The sequence below is a fragment of the Nelumbo nucifera genome, chromosome 8 (assembly GCF_055504915.1).
Source record: "Nelumbo nucifera cultivar China Antique chromosome 8, China Antique-T2T, whole genome shotgun sequence".
NCBI classification, from domain to species: domain Eukaryota; kingdom Viridiplantae; phylum Streptophyta; class Magnoliopsida; order Proteales; family Nelumbonaceae; genus Nelumbo; species Nelumbo nucifera.
The window spans coordinates 36526202-36538358 of NC_142656.1; the positions used below are offsets into that span (position 1 = coordinate 36526202).

Below are 12157 nucleotides of genomic sequence, written 5' to 3' on the forward strand. Positions count from 1 at the left end.
CAAATCTTAATGCTATCATTGTTTAACATGGAACGCTATCGTACCCAGTTGAGTGGTGATAAGTGTTGATCGAATGCTAGGTTTGGTCAACTGAATTAGGAAAACACAAGGTTTATTATGGCTATCCTAATAAATCTAAGGTTAAATGCTTGAATTGCAAGTATGCTGAAATGTACCTAGGATCGATGGCCAATCGATTCAACCCGAACCCTTGAACCAGAATTCGATAAGACTAATTTTCTCTTGTTTGTTTAGTTTGTTATTCTTTTAATTTTAGTTATTAAATTTTCCCACACAATTACTTTATCCATTCGGCTAAGAGATTACTGATTTGCTCCCTATGGGATTCGACCTAGTACCACTTTCACTACAAATATTTTATTGTGGGACTAGTACTAATTTTGAGGGCTTCGACAAACCCGACATGCTCATTAGGAAACAACTCATAGATGGGAGAGGAGTCCTCATCTTTCACCAACCTACTTAGGTGATCAGCCACCGAATTCTCAGCTCCCCTTCGATCCTTGATTTCTAGATCGAACTCTTGGAGCAAGAGTATCCACCTTATCAGCCTCGGTTTTGACTCCTTCTTTGCTAGTAGGTATCTCAAAGCTGCATGGTCAGAAAAAACAATCACTTTAGAGCCAAGCAAATATCACCTAAATTTGTCTAAAGCAAACACAATAGCTAATACCTCTTTTTCAGTGGTTGTGTAATTGCTCTGTGCAGCATTCAACGTTTTGGAAGTATAGTGAATGACATGGCTCTTCCCATTTATTCGCTGCCCTAGATCAGCCCCTACTGCATAATTGCTTGCATCCGTCATGATCTCAAAAGGCAAGTTCCAATCAGGTGGTTGAATGATGGGTGCAATGGTTAATAAATTTTTAAGCTTGTTAAATGCTTCCTTGCACTCATCATCAAAATCGAAAGGCACATCTTTTTGTAGCAAACTGGACAATGGCAGGGCAATTTTTGAAAAATCTTTGATGAACCTATGATAAAAGCCTGCATGTCCAAGAAAAGAGCGAACCTCCCTAACATTTGTAGGGTAAGGTAAACTCACAATCAAATCAATTCTTGCCTTGTCGACTTCTATTCCTCTGTCTGAAACTACATGTCCCAACACAATAACCTCCTTCACCATAAAATGACATTTTTCATAGTTTAAGACAAGATTTGTTTCCACACACCTATTCAGAATTTTACTTAAACTATTCAAGCAGTCATCAAACGAATCACCTTTAACAGTAAAATCATCCATGAACACTTCAATGCATTTTTCAATAAAATCAGAAAATATGCTCATAATGCATCTTTGAAAAGTGCCCGGAGCATTACACAAACCAAAGGGCATTCGTCTGTAGGCGAAGGTGCCGAATGGACAAGTGAATGTCGTTTTCTCTTGGTCCTCCTGCGCAATAACAATCTGATAATACCCAAAGAATCCAATGAGAAAACAGAAGAAAGCCTTACCTGCCAGCCTCTCTAGCATCTGATCAATGAAGGGTAGGGGAAAATGGTCCTTTCGAGTGGCCAAGTTGAGTTTTCGAAAATCTATTACCATTCGCTTGCCACCTTGTACCCTCATGGGAATTAGTTCATTATTTTTATTTTTTACTACAGTCATCCCAGTTTTCTTAGGCACAACATGAATAGGACTTACCATTTGCTGTCTGAAATTGGATAAATTATCCCTTCATCTAATAATTTAAGCACCTCTTTCATTACTACCTCTTTCATTATCGGGTTGAGTTTTTTTCGTGGTTCTCTAACCGGTTTGGCATCATCTTCCAAATGGATCCTATGCATGCAAATCGAGGGGCTGACCCCTTTTATGTCAGCTAGGGTCCAGCCAATCGCCTCCTTATGGTCCTTTAGGACTTCGATGAGTCTCTCCTCTTGCTCCTCAGTCAACCCTTTTGCAATGATCACAGGCAGTGTCTCTTTTTTGCCCAAGTAGGCATATTTTAGGTGATTAGGTAGGTTCTTTAGTTCCAGCTCCAGAGCCTGCAAAATAGAGGGCAGCAGCTGTTAGACAGTTTTGTATGCCCTTAGCTTCAATCAGAATGATGTACTTTATGAGTTTATTGTAAATAAATAAAGATACATATTTGATTCATGTTCCCTTGGTATGTTTCTGTGTAATACCCTTAAACTGGACACTTAATGAGACTCGTGTTAGTTTAGAATGTTCACAGCCAGTGGGTCGGTCTGGGGAGACCTGTCCTGACAAGGCTGACACTGTGGTGCCACCAAATCGGTTGGGGTGGCCTGTCTCAGCTGCTAGGGTGAGACCCTAGGCACATACAGTGTAGGATTAATTGAATCATTTAACTGGACCAGATTTCCAGTATTGCCCTGGACCTTGGAGATTGATGGGCAAAACTGGAAAGTTACACCCGACCCCTAGACTCGATTATGATACTGCACTAGGTGCCGGATTGGGCTATCTTTGATGTACCAATCAGTGAGATCCTTAGCGGGGGTCAAAACCTGGGTATGTTGGGACAGTCCGAGAATTCATCTGAGTGGGTGATCATAGTGACAGGATCAGCCCCTTTGTCGGACAAAGGTAATGATCAGGGATGCACTCTCACTAATGGAAACCAAGACTGCCGGCAGCCGATTTCAACCATTGAGATTTGTTTTGCAAAATATATTTTATATAAGATATAAAAGTATATATATATGGTTTCTAAAAAGTTTGCAAAAGGTTTTAATTCCCGGGATCCATATGAGTGGAGAGTGCAACACTGTTCCTTGCAGCCGAGGGAGAGGTCCTCTCTTGTCGGGCAGTGTATGATCATTATGGGCTGAGAGGTTAAGTGTAAGACCATTGACGATAATACCTGATGGGCTAATCTTGCATCTGCCCACAGTCCCAGGGTGTTACAAGGTGGCTTGGCCCAGGGACCTCTTAGGGTAAGTGTTGGGCCCGTAGAGCCCATTTGATGGGTTTCAGGGGGTGCACTGTCTTTAACAGTGTATTCGGCCATGCCTTGTAACAAAGGCTGGGCTGAACCCATGTGGCTGGTGTGTAGATCAATGCTTGGGTCCCACGCCATACAAGGAAGCCCAACTAGGCAGCAGTTAAGAGGGTTAAGTGAGCACATAAGCTTAATGGGCCTAAAGCCCATTTCGAACTGGGCTGTTTCTTTAGTTAATAAAGGGGCGAAATCTAACGTGGATCAGTTAATAGGATTGGGCTTAGACCCTATCCACTTAGAGAGTCCAAGATCTAAATAAGATTTAGATCTGGAAACCTCCTAATCAGATTAGGAGATGGCTGATCTGATCTCCAGATAAGATAAGGATTATCTCTTATCACTTAAAGGGACTTCTAACCCAAATGTGATTTGGATTAGCAACTCCTAATCTCATTAGGAGCTGATCCCTTTAAGACTATAAAAGAAGGGGGCGGCAACCTAAAAAACACACAGATCATCAGGTTTCCTTTAGTGCTGAAATCAAGAAGAGAGAATTCTGCTCCCTGCAAATACTCTCTTGCCGCCTCCCTATTCTTGCCGCCCTATTTGCCAGTTCGATCTCCACTTGTGGGAGAAGTCAAGATTGGATCTTGACATCAGTCCTTTGAGAAAGGATTGAAAGGAAGTTGTGCTCACGTACCATCTTGCTGATTCTTGCGAAGAACACTGCTGATTCTGCTCCACCTGCACTGTGCCATCGTTAGTGGGAGCAGTCTTTGGATCCTTCCTTCGGTGTGAACACCTTCGTTGGGAGATATTACTTCTCCGTATCAGGTATAATCCTTCCCACTCCTTTTTGGTTCAGATCTGGTTCAGTTTATGGTTCAGAATTGATCATTGAAAATATGTTTTTCTAAATGGGGAATACGATTCCCAGTTGAAGGGAGAGAAAAATTTTTGAAATTCGCCCCTTATTCCGCAATCTTTTCTGTGTCCATAGGATGGATCTCTCATCCCTTCAGCAGCCTTGTGTGAGAAACCTTTGATTGAACATCAGAAGTACTTACCTCCTATTCAGGTTCCGGAGTATCATAGGATGCATCGATCTCCTCCTCCCTGTCTGATTGTGCCTTATATTCCAGCTCATCGTCCAAGTCCTCCTCTCCAAAGACTTCCTGCACAATCGAATCGATAGTATCAATAGAGCAGATCGAATGACACTCACTAGGATATTTCATTGCATCAAAAATATTAAATTTTACAATCTCTCCGTCAAACTCGACGGAGAGGGTAGCCTCGTCTACATCTATTTTGGTCTTGGCCGTTTTCATGAATGGCTGACCTAATATAAGTGGGGCTGAACTTGTGGCTGTGTCTTCTTCCATCTTCAGGATGTAAAAATCAGCTGGAAAGATCAAATCGTTAACCTGCACTAATACATCCTCAACAATCCCTTCTGGGTATGCATTAGAACGATTAGCCAATTGAATAACAACTCTAGTCTCTTTTAAAGGACCTAGTCTCAATGCACAGTAAATCGAGTATGGCATGACATTAATAGATGCACCTAAGTCCAGCATGGCACGCTCGATTCGTTTATTGCCAATCACACAGGGTAGGGTAAACATACCTGGATCAGCACGCTTTTCTGGCAGGGTCCTCTTGATCACGGCTGAAACGTTCTCTCCCACTCTTACCTTTTCATCAATTCTTAGCCTCCTCTTGTTAGTGCATAACTCTTTCAAAAATTTTGCATATTTAGGGATTTGTTTTATTGCATCTAGAAAGGGAATGTTGATCTCCACCTTCCTAATGGTTTCTAATACTTCTTGTTCATATTCCTCTTTCTTTGAACTTGCCAACCTGCTAGGAAAAGGTGGTACAACATTAGTAACCTTAGGGAGAGGGGGGTCCGATTTTATCTCAAAGGGGTTGTAGTTTGACCCTTGTCCTTCCTCTTCTTTGGCTGCCTTCGTTGGTGAACTTGGTTGGGACTGCAACTCTCTTCCGCTTCTCAACACCACCGCACTTGCATTCTCTTTCAGATTAACTACCATTTGTGAGGGTAGTTTCCTAGAGTTCTGCGCCTCCAACTTGCTGATGGAAGTGGCAAGTTGGCTAATTTGGTTCCCCAAATTCTGAATGCTAGCTCTCGTTTCCTGCTAAAATTGCTGAGTATTAGTAGCGAGAGCCTTAACTATATCATCCAAAGACATACCTGAATTCGGGGGTTGGCCTTGCACTGTGATGGGTGTTGAAAACTGGGGCTGTCGATTGAAAAATTGGGGCTGCGATTTCTGCTGTGCCCCGGGAATCCTCCCACGGCATTGACTTAGGATGTCCAGGGATCGAAAAATTGGGGCTGCGATTTCTGCATCGGGCCATCTTGTAATGGTGGACACATGTCCGTAGGAAGTCCAGGGATCGAACAGATACCACACACCCTGACAATTTGTAACTGTCCTGCTGTGAGCTGCTTAACCAAAGAAGTTAAATCAGAAATCTGGTTTTCTAAATTTGCATGGCTTACCTCGTTAACCCTTCTAATGGTACCTTCTGTCCTTGTACCGAATTACTGAGAATTTTTGGCCATATTGGAGATTAATTCCCTGGCCGCTTCAGGTGTCTGCTTCACTAGAGCTCCTCCCCTGGCTGCATCGACTATACTTCTACCCATGGGCTGAAGCCCTTCATAGAAGTATTGGATTAACAATTGTTCAAGAATTTGGTGGTGTGGACAACTAGCAACAAGTTGCTTAAACCTTTCCCAATATTCATATAATGTCTCACCACCAAATTGCCGAACTCCACATATTTCTTTTCTTATATTCGCAGCCCGGGACGCAGGAAAATATTTATCTAAAAATATCCTATTCATTTTATCCCATGTGTGTATAGGACATTGGTGCAGCCAACTCCCTTAATGTCCTCTCTCTGTCAGCCATTCATTATACTTCTTCGAAGATGGGAAAATCACAAGTGGGTAGATCAAAATCTGAGTTCACCCTTTTAGGTGAACGATCCTTCCTTTGCTTCGCCTCCTTCCTTAAACGACGGGTGGTCCTCTCAATTTCGGGGTTGTACTGAATTTCACCTTGTTGAGAAGCACGAGTCATAAACAAGAAGGTTAACAAAGAAGGTAATAGCTAAGAAATTAACGTTACTCCCCGGCAACGGCGCCAAAATTTTGACGGGTTTGTTGAAGCCCTAAAAATTAATACTAGTCCCACAATAAAATATTTGCAGTAAAAGTGGTACTAGGTTGAATCCCACAGGGAGCTAAACAATAATCTCTTAGCCGAATGGATAATATAATTTGCAGTAAAACAGTTAGACAGTTTTGTATGACCTTAGATTCAATCAGAATGATGTACTTTATGAGTTTATTGTAAATGAATAAAGATACATATTTGATTCATGTTCCCTTGGTATGTTTCTGTGTAATACCCTTAAACTGGACACTTAATGAGACTCGTGTTAGTTTAAAATGTTCACAGCCAGTGGGTCGGTCTGGGGAGACCTATCCTGACAAGGCTGACACTGTGGTGCCACCAAATCGGTTGGGGTGGCCTGTCTCAGCTGCCAGGGTGAGACCCTAGGCACATACAGTGTAGGATTAATTGAATCTTTGAACTGGACCAGATTTCCAGTATTGCCCTGGACCTTGGAGATTGATGGGCAAAACTGGGAAGTTACACCTGACCCCTAGACTCAATTATGATACTACACTAGGTGTCGGATTGGGCTGTCTTTGATGTACCAATCAGTGAGATCCTTAGCGGGGGTCAAAACCTGGGTATGTTGGGACAGTCCGAGAATTCATCTGAGTGGGTGATCATAGTAACAGGATCAGCCCCTTTGTCGGACAAAGGTAATGATCGGGGATGCACTCTCTCTGATGGAAACCAAGACTGCCGGCAACCGATTTCAACCGTTGAGATTTGTTTTGCAAAATATATTTTATATAAGATATAAAAGTATATATATGGTTTCTAAAATGTTTGCAAGAAGGTTTTAATTCCCGGGATCCATATAAGTGGAGAGTGCAACACTGTTCCTTGCAGCCGAGGGAGAGGTCCTCTCTTGTCGGGCAGTGTATGATCATTATGAGCTGAGAGGATAAGTGTAAGACCAGTGAGGATAATGCCTGATGGGCTAATCTTGCATCTGCCCATAGTCCCTGGGTGTTACAAGGTGGCTTGGCCCAGGGACCACTTAGTGTAAGTGTTGGGCCCATAGAGCTCATTCGATGGGTTTCAGGGGGTACACTGTCTTCAACAGTGCATTCGGCCAGGCCTTGTAACAAAGGCTAGGCTGAACCCATGTGGCTGATGTGTAGATCAATGCTTGGGTCCCACGCCATACAAGGAAGCCCAACTGGGCAGCAATTTGGAAGGTTTTTGAGTACATAACCTTAATGGGCCTTAAGCCCATTTCGAACTGGGCTGATTTGATCAGTCATTTAAAGGGGGCGAATTCTGAAGTGGGTCAGCTAAAAGGATTGGGCTTAGACCCTATCCACTCAAAGAGTCCAAGATCTAAATAAGATTTAGATCTGGAAACCTCCTAATTAGATTAGGAGATAGCTGATCTGCTTTGCAGATAAGATAAGGATTATCCCTTATCACTAAGGGACTTCTAACCCAAATATGATTTGGATTAGCAGCTCCTAATCTGATTAGGAGCTGATCCCTTTTGAGATTATAAAAGGGGAAGGGGGCGGCAGCCTACTACACAACAACATCAACAGCATTCTTCTCTTAAAGAAAGAGAGATTGAGAGATTTCCTGCATACTGCGAATTCTCTCCTGCCGCCACCTTCCTGCCTTTGCCATTCCTTCAGTTCGATCTCCAAATCTTGGGAGCAATCAAGATTGGATCTTGATTTCAATCTTTTAGGGAAAAGATTGGTTGGAGCTATACTCAAGTCGTCCAGTTGATCCTTACGAAGGATCAAGTTCTTTTGAAGAACGTTGCTGATTCTGCTCCACCCTGCACTGCGCCATCTTCAGTGGGAGCAGATTTTGGATCCTTCCTTGGGCGTGAACACCTCCATTGGGAGAAAGTATTTCTCCGTATCAGGTATAATCCTCTCCCACTCCTTTTGGTTCAGATCTGGTTCAGTTTATGGTTCAAGATTGATCATTGAAAATATGATTTTCTAAATAGGGAATACGATTCCCAGTTGAAGGGAGAGAAAAATTTTTGAAATTCGCCCCTTATTCCGCAATCTTTGGGCGTCAATAGGATGGATCTCTCATCCCTTCAGTGGTATCAGAGCCAGGTTCAAATCTTGAACCAGTTTGTTTCAGTTCTGAACCTGCGCAAATGGGCAGAAGGTGTTCTACCCGATTTGCGCATATATGGGTTTTGGGAAATTTTGTTCCCAAAATTAATGGGCGAATAATCTGAAATTAATTTTATATAAATCTGATTATTATTTAGAATTGTTCTTTATGATTTTCTTGATTTATGGGCGGTTCGTACAAGAGGAGATCGAAATCTTGGTTTGCGCAGGGAACCTGCAAGATTTGCAGTTTCCTGATTTATTTATTACATTTGGTCTGTAAATAATTTTTTTTTATTTTTAGACTCAATGTATAGGCATTCGATCTGATGTAATAATTAATAGAAATAGGATTTCTATTTTATTTTATTTTGGATCGAAGATGGCGGCACAGAAAGGGAGAATTCGCAGAGAAGAAGATTTCGCAAATGGGAGAATCGCTATCTACGATTTGCAGTTTATGAAACTGCATTCTGTGATCTAACCTCTGTTTTGCAGGATGGATTGTGCGAACAGCCCTGATTTACTGATTGTTGTTTTTCTTTTATCAGTAATTAATTTCAGATTATTTTCTTGAATTATAGATTTAATTAAAAATCAAACCCTAGACCCATTCGGACCAAGACTGGTTCAAACTGTTTGGACCAAATCTAGGGTTTAATCAAGGCTGAAAGTCAGCCCTAATTTTCCCACTAATGGGCCTAAGGATTGATATTTAATTGAATGGTTAATTCGGCCCAACCAGCAAAGGCCCAGTTTTAAACAGTTAAAATTGCTAAAAGCCCACTTAACCCTTAAAGCTATATGGGTTGAACCGTTCGGCCCATATACCTAGATAATGTTAATGGTTAATATTATGGATTTAAAATGGGCTTTACAGATAATTAATTGATTGGATCAATTTATCCCTGCATGTGATGTATGGATGTGTGATGTGCTACGTACATGGGCCATAAGTACTTGGCCCATGCTCAATCGACAGTGGCTCTTTCGCACACCATGGCTGAATGCACATCATTGCCATGGTGTCCCTTTTGGTCATTGGATGACCTCCCTCTGTGGTGGGCCCCACACCTCATCATGAGGTCTCATGCGGAACCCTAGCCGATTTAGGCCCACCAAAATCTGGCTTTATGAAAGTCAGTGGGAGCCACTTTGGTTTGACCTAAAGATAAAACTAGGGCGTAATTATCTGTTCCCTCCAGATAATATGAGTGCATGTGATAGGGAGATTCATATGATGAACTCTCTAAAGGCCTTCCATCATTAGCACGAAGATGGGTCCTTCAGTAATGAGGAAGTGGGAGGGGCTTGTCTAAGTGTTTCATAAGATGATAGGGGCGTCATAGACCGATGTGGGAGGGGCTTCACCAGAAAATGGGAACTCTCTCACGGTACCTTGGCGTTCACGAATATGATGGGTAAGCACTCACTGGACAGAAAGGTTTACCTGAAAACGGCTCTGAACCTTGTCTGACAGAGGCCAAAGGGAAAACTCATATGATGAGTGGATATGATCCTTCACAGAAAGGTGGTGGGGTTATGCAGCTGAAACAGTTGGCTTCATGCACCCTATGTGATTTCCCACATTTCCAGGGACAACCCGTAGTCTCCGTCACTGAGAAAGGCGTAATTATCCATTTGCTGTTGGGCTTGTCTAAGTGTTTCATAAGATGATAGGGGCGTCATAGACCGATGTGGGAGGGGCTTCACCAGAAAATGGGAACTCTCTCACGGTACCTTGGCGTTCACGAATATGATGGGTAAGCACTCACTGGACAGAAAGGTTTACCTGAAAACGGCTCTGAACCTTGTCTGACAGAGGCCAAAGGGAAAACTCATATGATGAGTGGATATGATCCTTCACAGAAAGGTGGTGGGGTTATGCAGCTGAAACAGTTGGCTTCATGCACCCTATGTGATTTCCCACATTTCCAGGGACAACCCGTAGTCTCCGTCACTGAGAAAGGCGGGAAATCTCAGAGATGAATAAATGGAAATGGATCGTAGATTAAAATCCATATCTATGAAATGAACATGAATCGAATAAGGTCGTGGACTGATGTTTGCTCTTTTATCAGAAAATGGCAAACGGATCTTTTGCAAAGCTACTTGATGACAACAAGTTGAAGGGCCCAAACTATGCTGACTGGTATAGAAACCTTATGCTGGTCCTTGCTTCTTAAAAACTTGATAAAGTGGCAAAGAATCCTGCCCCGGAGCGTCCGGGAGATAGGGCTTCTGAGGCCCGAAGGAGAGACTATCAAGAATGGGAGGAGAAAAACTCCCTTGCCCGGTGTTATATCATTGCCTCCTTAGACAATCCAATTCAGAGGCAGTTTGATCATATCGAACTTGCTAAGGACGTGTTGGACAGTCTTAGGACAATGTACGAAGAGCAGAATCGTTCTACTCGGCAGAAGGTCTTGAAACAGTTCATGACCGCGCAGATGACCAAGGGCCAACAAGTTCACGACCATTGTCTCCGGATGATGGGCTATATCAACGAACTGGAGGATCTTGGATCCGGGCTGGATTTGGTAACTCAGATCGATGCTATTCTCAACTCTCTGCCTCCATCCTTTAATCCATTCATCATGAATTATAACATGAACAAGCTGAACGTCAGCTTGCAGGAACTCAGCAATATGTTGCAGAGGGCCGAAGAATTGATTAAAAAGAATGAGCCCATTGCCATGCTTGTTGAAACTGGCAAATCGGGCAAGAAAAGGAAGGCGAAGAGAAAGCCCCAGAAAAAGGCTGCCAAACCCAAGAAACAGACGAAGGACAAGGCATCAGATGCCTATCAATTTTGCAAGAAGACCGGCCACTGGAAAAGGAATTTTCCTGCCTACCTGGAATCCAAGAAAGGTAATTTCGAAACTTGTGTTATAGAAACCAATTTGTTGGTAGCTTTTGCGTCCTGGTGTATTGACTCCGGGGCTTCAACTCATGCATGTAACTCACTGCAGGGGTTCAAGGTAAGCAGAAGGCCGAGTGAAGGAGAAGTCACACATTACTTGGGGACTACTGCAACTGTTGCAGCCGCGGCCATAGGAACCGTGGAACTATTTTTTAGAGAAGGAATAATTGTACTGAAAGATTGTCTTTACGTACAAAATTTAAGAAGAAATTTGATTTCTGTCTCAAAACTGTGTGCAGATGGTTATTCTGTCTTCTTTAGTAATACGATTACTATTAAAAGAAATAACAGATTCATCGCATACGGGGAACTGGAGAACGGTCTCTATGTTCTACGTCCTTCTCTAGAAACTAACATAACCGAAACTACATCGGTTGAAAACCCCAAGAAGAGAGCCCGTGATACAATTAATCCCACGTGTCTGTGGCATTACCGACTTGGCCACATCGGTGTTGACCGAATGACAAGGTTGGTAAAGGATGGTCCTTTGGATTTTCTAGCTGTAGAAGATCTTCCCACCTGTGAGCCTTGCCTACAAGGCAAGATGACGAAACGGCCATTTGACGGTAAGCCTGAAAGATGTACAGGCACACTTGACCTAATACATACTGATGTATGTGGTCCCCTGAGTGTTTGGACCAAATCTGGGTTTCGAAAGGGGCTGTTCTCAGTCCAACTGTCTCACACTTTTGTTCCAAATCTGATGTTCAATTACAGGGATTAATTCGGCCCACCTGTAAAGCCCAGTTTTAAAGGGTTAAAACTGCAAAAGCCCATTATTGTGAGATAAGCTGTATGGGCCGAACTGCTATCTGCGATTCAGCCCATACACCTAGTGGACATTAATCGTTAATGACTTGGTTTTTAAATGGGCCGTTGAATGGGCTTTACAGCAATTAATTGATTGGATCAATTCCTCCATTACATGTGATGTTTGGATGCTTGATGTGCTGCGACCATGGGCCATAAGTACTTGGCCCGTGATGACTCGTTAGTGGCTCTTGCGCACACCATGGC

At 42.8% G+C, this 12157-nt stretch overlaps 1 pseudogene; it reads right to left on the bottom strand.

Moving 5' to 3' along the window:
• Positions 1 to 606: 606 nt before the first annotated feature.
• The window catches only part of LOC148789868 (uncharacterized), a 70956-nt pseudogene continuing 59405 nt past the window's right edge, over positions 607 to 12157 (bottom strand).